The sequence below is a fragment of the Sinocyclocheilus grahami genome, unplaced genomic scaffold (assembly GCF_001515645.1).
Source record: "Sinocyclocheilus grahami isolate Dianchi unplaced genomic scaffold, SAMN03320097.WGS_v1.1 scaffold1702.1, whole genome shotgun sequence".
Lineage (NCBI taxonomy): Eukaryota > Metazoa > Chordata > Actinopteri > Cypriniformes > Cyprinidae > Sinocyclocheilus > Sinocyclocheilus grahami.
In genome coordinates this window covers 35,272-43,791 of record NW_015506881.1, presented here as the reverse complement: position 1 = coordinate 43,791, position 8,520 = coordinate 35,272, and the positions used below count along the sequence as shown (strand labels likewise).

The window sequence follows — 8,520 nt, the reverse complement described above, 5'->3', positions numbered from 1 at the left end:
GCGGAAATCTCTTTTTTTAAAAACATATAGTAAAGCAACGCCTCTCATTAAGACGCACGTAGTACGCACTGTATGGAAGCAAGCGACGCGACGCAACAAAACTGAACGCGTCGCTTGTTTAGAGTAGCTACTAAGATCCCCTAAGAACTACTAGTCAGTAGGCTATTCGAAATAACAAACAAAAATAAATAAATAAATACAGATCTAATAATATAACCTAATTTTTGTATTTCCAATAATATAATTGTTGTATTTTTTGTATTAAAAACATATTTTATATAATTTTATATTCATTATGAGACAAAACATTAGATTTGCCAAGGTTGTAGCTGCAGCTGATGAATTATGAGCACATTACGCTTCATTTATATATTGTCACAGATTTATTATTTAATGGATTTTTTCATAAATATAACTTAATGTAAAAAATAAAATAAAAAATCAATTGAATTATTTGAATTTTAACATTTGCACATGCACTCTGTGGGTCCCAGACCCTGTTTTAGAACTATGTAGACAGACAGTATAATTGATTATAATGGGATTCTATCATTCTATAAAGGGATCACTATCACCTGCAGTTTGTCATATTAGCACAATATTAATCAACTTCTACTTCTCCATGTGCATTATTAACGTATGAAAAAAAATGCTTATTTACGTATTGAGACTAAAGCATGTTTTAGACTGTCGCTTCAACTGAAACAGTTTGAAACGACAGAAAATATGAAGTCATAAGTTTATATTTATGTCCCTCTGTTGCTCTCTTTCTATGTATTTTTAAAATGCATCCCACTTGAATCTATTATGGTAGTGGCAGCTCCTAAAACACTGCAGCCACCCATGCTGGCACCGTTTGTAGTTTATCTCTCCCTGACAGATTGAAGCCAGAGAGAAGTGCAGTTTCATGACATCAAGTCCTGAAACATGCAGACTGCCAAAGAATAATCGAAAAGAGCCCAGAGTTCCTTACACTTTCTGCATTTTAATCCTTTTGGATAAAGGGTTCCCACAACTTTATGGGAAGTCGTGGCCTAATGGTTAGAGAGTCGGAATCGTAACCCAAAGGTTACAGGGATTGTGGGTGGGGGGAGTGAATGTACAGCGCTCTCTCCCACCTTCAATACTACGACTGAGGTGCCTTGAGCAAGGCACCGAACCCCACACTGATCCCTGGGTGCCGCAACAAAAAAAAGGCTGCCCACTGCTCCGGGTGTGTGTTCACTGCTGTGTGTGTGTGTGCACTTTGGACGGGATAAATGCAGAGCACTAATTACGAGTATGGGTCACCATACTTGGCCACATGTCACTTTCACTTTTTAAAGCTGGAGCTGAATACATGTAGGCTATTCCCTAAAGGCTAAAGTCTATTTCAAGACTGTCCTGGAAATGTTAAGGGCTGTGCTTTTACTATACAGTATACTGATGCAACATACTTCCTACACATTCCCACTTCCTGTTTGTAGCCCATTTGGATGCATGACAAGCGAAATAAAGTACAAAACAGGACTGAGTTAAATGCATGTTTGTTTTAATCTGTTCTGATATGATCTAGGCCTACACAGTAATCAGACACCAGAATCAAACATGTGAAGGATGCTGTCTTTTACGCACACAATCTAACATAGCTCTGAAGACTGCAGATAATCGAGCTTTCCATCAAAGGACAAGATGCTTCTAATTCTCTCTCTCTCTCTGTTCCTGTAGGTTTTTAATATGGGTCATATTTCAGACAACAATCAGATGACAGTCACATTACTGCAGCTCTTTGCTGCCCCCTTTTGGGCATTATGTAATCATTTGATTTGAACTTATTCCAAACTGGTATGGATTTTATAGTGCACAATTTATAGTCAAGAACTGTTTTTATATATTCAGTAGGGGAGACATTTACATTTATACAGCTTGAGGCTCTTTTTTAAATTATGAAGAACAATACAAATGTAGAATTCACAAAACTGCCCTGCAGCACTCTTGTTGTCTAGGACGTTTTAAAAAGTCGCCAGTATTCGCCTGTAGATGTAACTCCGCATTTAATCTTTCAGTATGCTGAGGAATGAGTGGTAAGGGTTTAGTATTCTAATCTAGACAGGTTGTAGTACTTTTTAATGGTTTAAATTCAAATGAATTCTTTAAGAAAAACACACATCATAAATATGTCTGTTATATGGCTGGCCAATTGAGAAGAGACTTATATGTAATGGTCTGCCGCAGTCACAATAGCTGCAATGAAATTGGGCGTGGCTCAAGCGTATTCTCCAGCTGGTCAGGTACGGTGGGATTTAAATAATAATTATGTTAATAATTTAACTATTTGAATTCTTCACAATGTATTTTCCGAATTAATGTCTATTCAAATTTGACCGCTGCACAGTAACGACGTTGTCACATGTAATCTGTTACTTTTCTCTGCACTTGTCATGATGTTTGCACTGTTTAAAAAAAACAAATTATAGAGGTTATTTAGGTCTGTATATATCAGTACTTGAAATTTGTAGACTAACATATAATGTACAAATATGAATGTACAAATGTCTCCAGTATGGCAAAATATCAATACATCTCAATGCAGGATTCTGCTTTTGGGGCCTCCTTGCGCCCTCTAGAGGAACATAACTCCTTGTCTGATATTAAATAGTAACATTTGGGAGCATTATACACACGCGCGCACTGCAGTCCCTTAAAGCAGCCTTTACATGCTGGGACAAAGCCTAACATGCTATGTTAGTTAATTGAACAGGACCTCATTGCAAGGATACTCATATCTGGATTTGGCGAGTGCCATTATAAGGTGATTTGCAATACTTTTACAATTGGTAGAAGCCTAGATTGGAAAGTTTATCTTGATGTTGTCAAATGTTTTCATGAGTGGTTGGCAACAGCAGAAGCTGTATGAGTGTTATATTTAAACACTAACCATATAAACATAATGGGTGGAAGGATATTATATTACATCTGCTTGTAAATAGTTCATTTGGGAGGGTAGAAATGATAGTAAATAAATAAATAAATGCAGCAGTGATCCATATTTTTGGGGTGTCTCTGACAGCTCTGTCCTGGATGGAGCCAATTTGCGCCATGGGAGTCGCTGCTCGTTTGAGGAGCGAATGGGATCGAAATGAGGGATTGGGTCAAAACAATATGGCCCTGAAGTTCTTGGGCCAAGATTTTGAAACCTTGCATGCCCGTTGCCTGCAGAGTGGATGTCTGTTTGAGGATGAAACATTCCCAGCCCAGCAGTCTTCTTTAGGATTCAAGGAGTTGGGCCCCGGCTCTGCCAAAACCAAAGGTGTTCGCTGGATGAGGCCCACGGTGAGAACATTGGAATAAACTGAGTCTGTAGTTTGGGCCAATATTTCAACCCTAGTAAGAGCAAAAACATACATTTAAAATAAATCAGCCTACATAATTTATGCAAAAAGTCTTTGCTCACAAATTTACATTTGCATGTATATTTGCATAATAGTTCACCCCAAAATAAATTTTAAAATCATCATTTACTCACCCCCATGTTTTACTTGCAAAATAATATAACACAGTAAAAAAGGCAACACTGGATGATCAACATCTATTTATCTGTCAAGCAGAGATGTTCCGGTCATTTCTATGGCCTGTCTGACCCATAGGTCTTCTCTGTGTACCGCAGGAGTTCTGCACTGACCCACACTTTATCATCGACGGGGCCACACGCACTGACATCTGCCAAGGAGCTCTAGGTAAAACAAGCAGCTACTAAAACTGAACAAAACCAATGAACAACTCAAAAACATGGCATGGGTGCTTTCCCGCCACAAACAAGAGACTGAGTTTTCTTTTATTTATTTATTTATTTTTTTGCCGATTATCATATTGTTGCCAGAGTAATGAAGCATGTTTTTGCTTGTTTGTTTAATCAAGTCATTTTTATTTATATAGTCTGCTGTAAAGCAGCTCTGAAAAGACCATTTTTGTTATTATTCAGCTGTTTTGTTCCATGTTGATTCAGTTTAGTTCAATAACAGTGGGAATGTTGCAAAATTCATTATTTATGACACAAACTCAGTTCAGCTACAGATGATAATAATGTCATTGTTCAGCTCAATTCAGTTCAGTATTGATTCAGTTTAGTTCAATAGTGCAAATTATTGTGTTTAATATTAATAATGCAATAATGTTTAATATACTGATTGTAGGTGATTGTTGGCTGCTGGCAGCCATTGCGTGCCTTACCCTCAATGAACCCTTGCTGCATCGAGTGGTGCCTCATGGCCAGAGCTTCCATCAGCAATATGCTGGAATCTTCCACTTCCAGGTATTGAACACAATACACGCAGATTTGTTTTTTCCAATTAACATTATAATATTCATTTTATAGTTAATATATACATGTATATGAATACATGTATGTATTATGTAGAAATGTATAATATAGAATTAGAATTCTAATGTTATAAAGTATAATTATATATTACTGAGTGCACCTTTAATTATATGGACAGCTATTTATAAAAGAAAGACAGTGTGTAGATAAAGGTAATCTATGCCCTCTCAGTCATACAAGAAAATGTATATTTTATAAGTATTGAAGAAATAAATTTAGAACCCATTAGTTAATTTTCTGCCACATTGCCCAAACTGTGATTTTGTGAAAAATCCAAGACATGTCCTTCTCTTCAATGCAGCGTGTAAACCAATCTGTTCCACTTCCATTTGATTCTCCATAGCTCAGCAGATCTACATTAAGCAAAAGTCCCTAAACGTCAGCCCACCCTGTGGTCTGAATACTTAGGACCATGTGATATTTCAGTTTTTCTTTTTTAATAAATCTGCAAAAATGTCAACAATTCTGTGTTTTTCTGTCAATATGGGGTGCTGTGTGTACATTAATGAGGAAAAAAATTAACTTAAATGATTTTAGCAAATGGCTGCAATATAACAAATAGTGAAAAATTTAAGGGGGTCTGAATACTTTCCGTACCCACTGTATATACAAGCCTCACCCAGAAAATGAAATGGCCACATTTAACTCGCCTCTGCCAAATTCCCCTTCTGTTCTCCAGCCAGGAGCCATTTAGGCTCAGTCACTCAGTGAATGTGTGTAATGTCCAGAGCATTAGTGCTGCAGAGAGACTTGGAGAACAGCCAGCAGCACCTAGTGTACTAATGTTTACATAGGAAGAGAAATGCACAAATTGTTATTGCATATTTAAAATATATCAAATGTACAGTATGTAGTTATCAAATACATATCTTTTTTTTTAAACAGAAACCTAATGTTTAATAAAATACACTAGTCTTCAAAGGTTTCGGATTGTTAAGATTTTTTAAATGTTTTTGAAAGAAGTATCTTATGCTCACCAAGCAAATGCTCATAAATATACAGTAAAACGGTAATATTATGAAATATTATTAAAATAACTGTGTTCTGTTTAAATATATTTTAAAATGTAATTTATTCCTGAAAGCTGAATTTTCAGCATCATTACTCCAGGATTTAGTGTCACATGATCCTTCAGAAGTTATTCTAATATTTGCTACTCAAGAAATGTTCTTATTGTTATCTTCTTTTCTTCTTACTATCAATGTTGAAAACAGTTGTGCTGCTTAATATTTTTGTGGAAACCATAATACATTTTTCTTGATGATTCTTTGATGAATAGAAAGTTCAAAAGAACTGTATTTGTTTGAAACAGGAACCTTTTGTAATATTATAAATGTCTTTTGATCGATTTAATGTGTCCTTTCTGAATAAAAGTGTTAACTCCTAAAAATTATACTGACCCCAAATTTTTGATTGGTAGTGTATTATATAGTATATAGAAATGTGTTGCTAAAAATGTAATATTAATAATATTAGGGGCAATAAAAAAATGACTGGACCAATTAAGATAGCAGGGGAAAAAATCCTTATTGTTGAGGCCTAATACTGAAGATTGTGATCTGGGACATTCAACACATAATTTTATGAATATTTACAGTGAATTCCAAAAATATAGTACACCCATCCCCCCACTGTGTGCACTGGTGTTTAATGCTGCATTCATGTCATCTCGGTAATTACAAGTTTCCTGACTAGTAAAAACCATTCATGTCAAACACATAATTACAAGTTGAAAAACTGCAAAATCTCTAAATATCATCAATATCAGACATGGATGCGTTTAGGCATTATGAACATTTCCACAGAAACCAACAAAATTTCATAGTAAGAGAATGTCAAATCATCAGAGTTGTCATCTTTTTCTTTACAATAATTATGACATGATGATTTGTGACATGGAATTTCTAGTTTTGGCAGTTCGGGGACTGGGTGGATGTGGTGATTGATGACTGGCTGCCTGTCAGAGAGACGGGAAGCTACTTTTCGTCCACTCAGCTGAGGGAGCAGAGTTCTGGAGCGCCCTGGTGGAGAAGGCCTATGCAAAGTAAGAAGGGTAGTCTTCAGCCCAGGATCCTGTTTGCTTGTGTAATGAGTTCACTGTTATGGATGTGAATGGTTGAACAGCTGCTATGAGGCTCTGTCGGGAGGCTGTACGTCTGAGGGGTTTGAGGACTTCACTGGAGGAGTGACAGAGATGTATGAGCTGAAAAAAGCTCCACCCAACCTCTTCAGCATTATCAGAAGAGCTGTGGAGAGAGGCTCCCTGATGGGCTGCTCCATAGATGTTAGTGCTCAGGAACAACATAACCAATCAAGTCAAAATGTTGTCATTTCTAGAGCAAGCTGGTCTCATTTTGAATTGTGACATACATAAAATACAGCAGTCTGGGAAAATCTTAGTCAGTTTCAAACTTTTTAACCCCTACAATGAATATAATATAATATGTGACCCTGGAGCACAAAACCAGTCTTAAGTCGCTGGGGTATATTTGTAGCAATAGCAAAAAAAAAACATTGTCAAAATGATCAATTTTTCTTTTATGCCAAAAATCATTAGGATATTAAGTGAAGATCATGTTCCATGAAGATATTTTGTAAATTTCCTACGTAAATATATCACAACTTAAGTTTTGATTAGTTATATGCATTGCTAAGAACTTCATTTAGACAACTTTAAAGGTGATTTTCTCAGTATTTAAATTTTTTTGCACCTTCAGATTCCAGATTTTCAAATAGTTGTATCTCGGCCAAATATTGTCCTATCATAACAAACCATACATCAATGGAAAGCTTATTTATTCAGCTTTCAGATGGATAAATCTCAATTTAAAATAATTTAATAATAATTGATATATTATTATATATTTATAATAATACATTTAAATAATTTAATTTAGACCCTTATGACTGGTTTTGTGGTCCAGGGTCACATAATATAATATAATATAATCACATTTTAAAATATTAATACTTCTAACCATTTTAATGAATATGTAGAAATCTAAATTCAAATTGTGTGTGTGTATATACAGTGTGTATATATATATATATATAGTTAAAAATGTAAATAAATTAAAATTTGATTTAATTTGTTTAATATAAAAATGTTATATTCAATGTAGGGCTGCGGGAGAATAGAATAGAATATCCACCCATATTCCAAATCGCTTGTTCTATGTAGGGTCACCAGACAATACAATATGATATAATATAATACAATTATACTTTTTTAATAATATCAAGCTTTTTGGTTTAAATGGTGCTATTTCAGTATCTACCAGCAGGGGCCATGCTAACCAAACTTTATTATCTCATATTTGGTTTGTTGTTAATATATTCAGAAGTACTAAAGTTTATAGTCTGAATAAGCTCTTTTGCACTACAAATCATTTTTTGCACTACAATCACTATTTCTGCACTGTTGTTTACTTGTTGTTTGCACTCTATCTGCCATATGCCTTGTGCTTTATATATATATTTTTACATTTGACCTTATTTGTATATTTGTATAGTTGTATTTTGTATTTAATCTGTATTTATGTTATCTGTATGCACCCAAGGGTCTGAGAGTAACGCAATTTCAATTCTCTGTGTGTATGTCCTGTACATGTGGAAGAATTGACAAAAAAGCAGACTTGACTTGACTTATTTTATATTCACTTTTAGATTACGAGGCGATCACCTTTAAAAAACTAGTGAAAGGCCACACATACTCCATTACTGGAGTGGATGAGGTGAGTGCTGGATTTTTATTGACAAAAAAAACTCAACCAATTACAGACAATTCACTGTTGTTGGCCAGGTGGTGTATAGAGGGAAGCCCACCCAGCTGTTGTACATCAGAAACCCTTGGGGAGAGGTGGAGTGGACGGGACCCTGGAGTGATGAGTGAGAGTGATGTGAAGAGGAGGGGTGGATGGGGAAAATTATTCCTAAAATAATAATGAATATCAAATAGCTTTGTTGAATACTATTACCATCTGTCGATTCAAGTCAAGGGAAGGGCGTGAAATTGACCCATCTGTAAGGTCCCGTCTGCACAACTACCAAGAGGATGGAGAATTCTAGTGTGTTTCTTGTGTTATTCTTTTTATATCAGTATAATTTGTTCCTCACTTGCATATTAGTTTTTAACTATATATATATATATATATATATAT

At 35.2% G+C, this 8,520-nt stretch overlaps 1 pseudogene; it reads left to right on the top strand.

The window, feature by feature from the left end:
* Window positions 1–3,060: 3,060 nt before the first annotated feature.
* LOC107572122 (calpain-1 catalytic subunit-like) lies at window positions 3,061–6,633 on the top strand (annotated as a pseudogene).
* The last annotated feature ends 1,887 nt before the right edge of the window (window positions 6,634–8,520 follow it).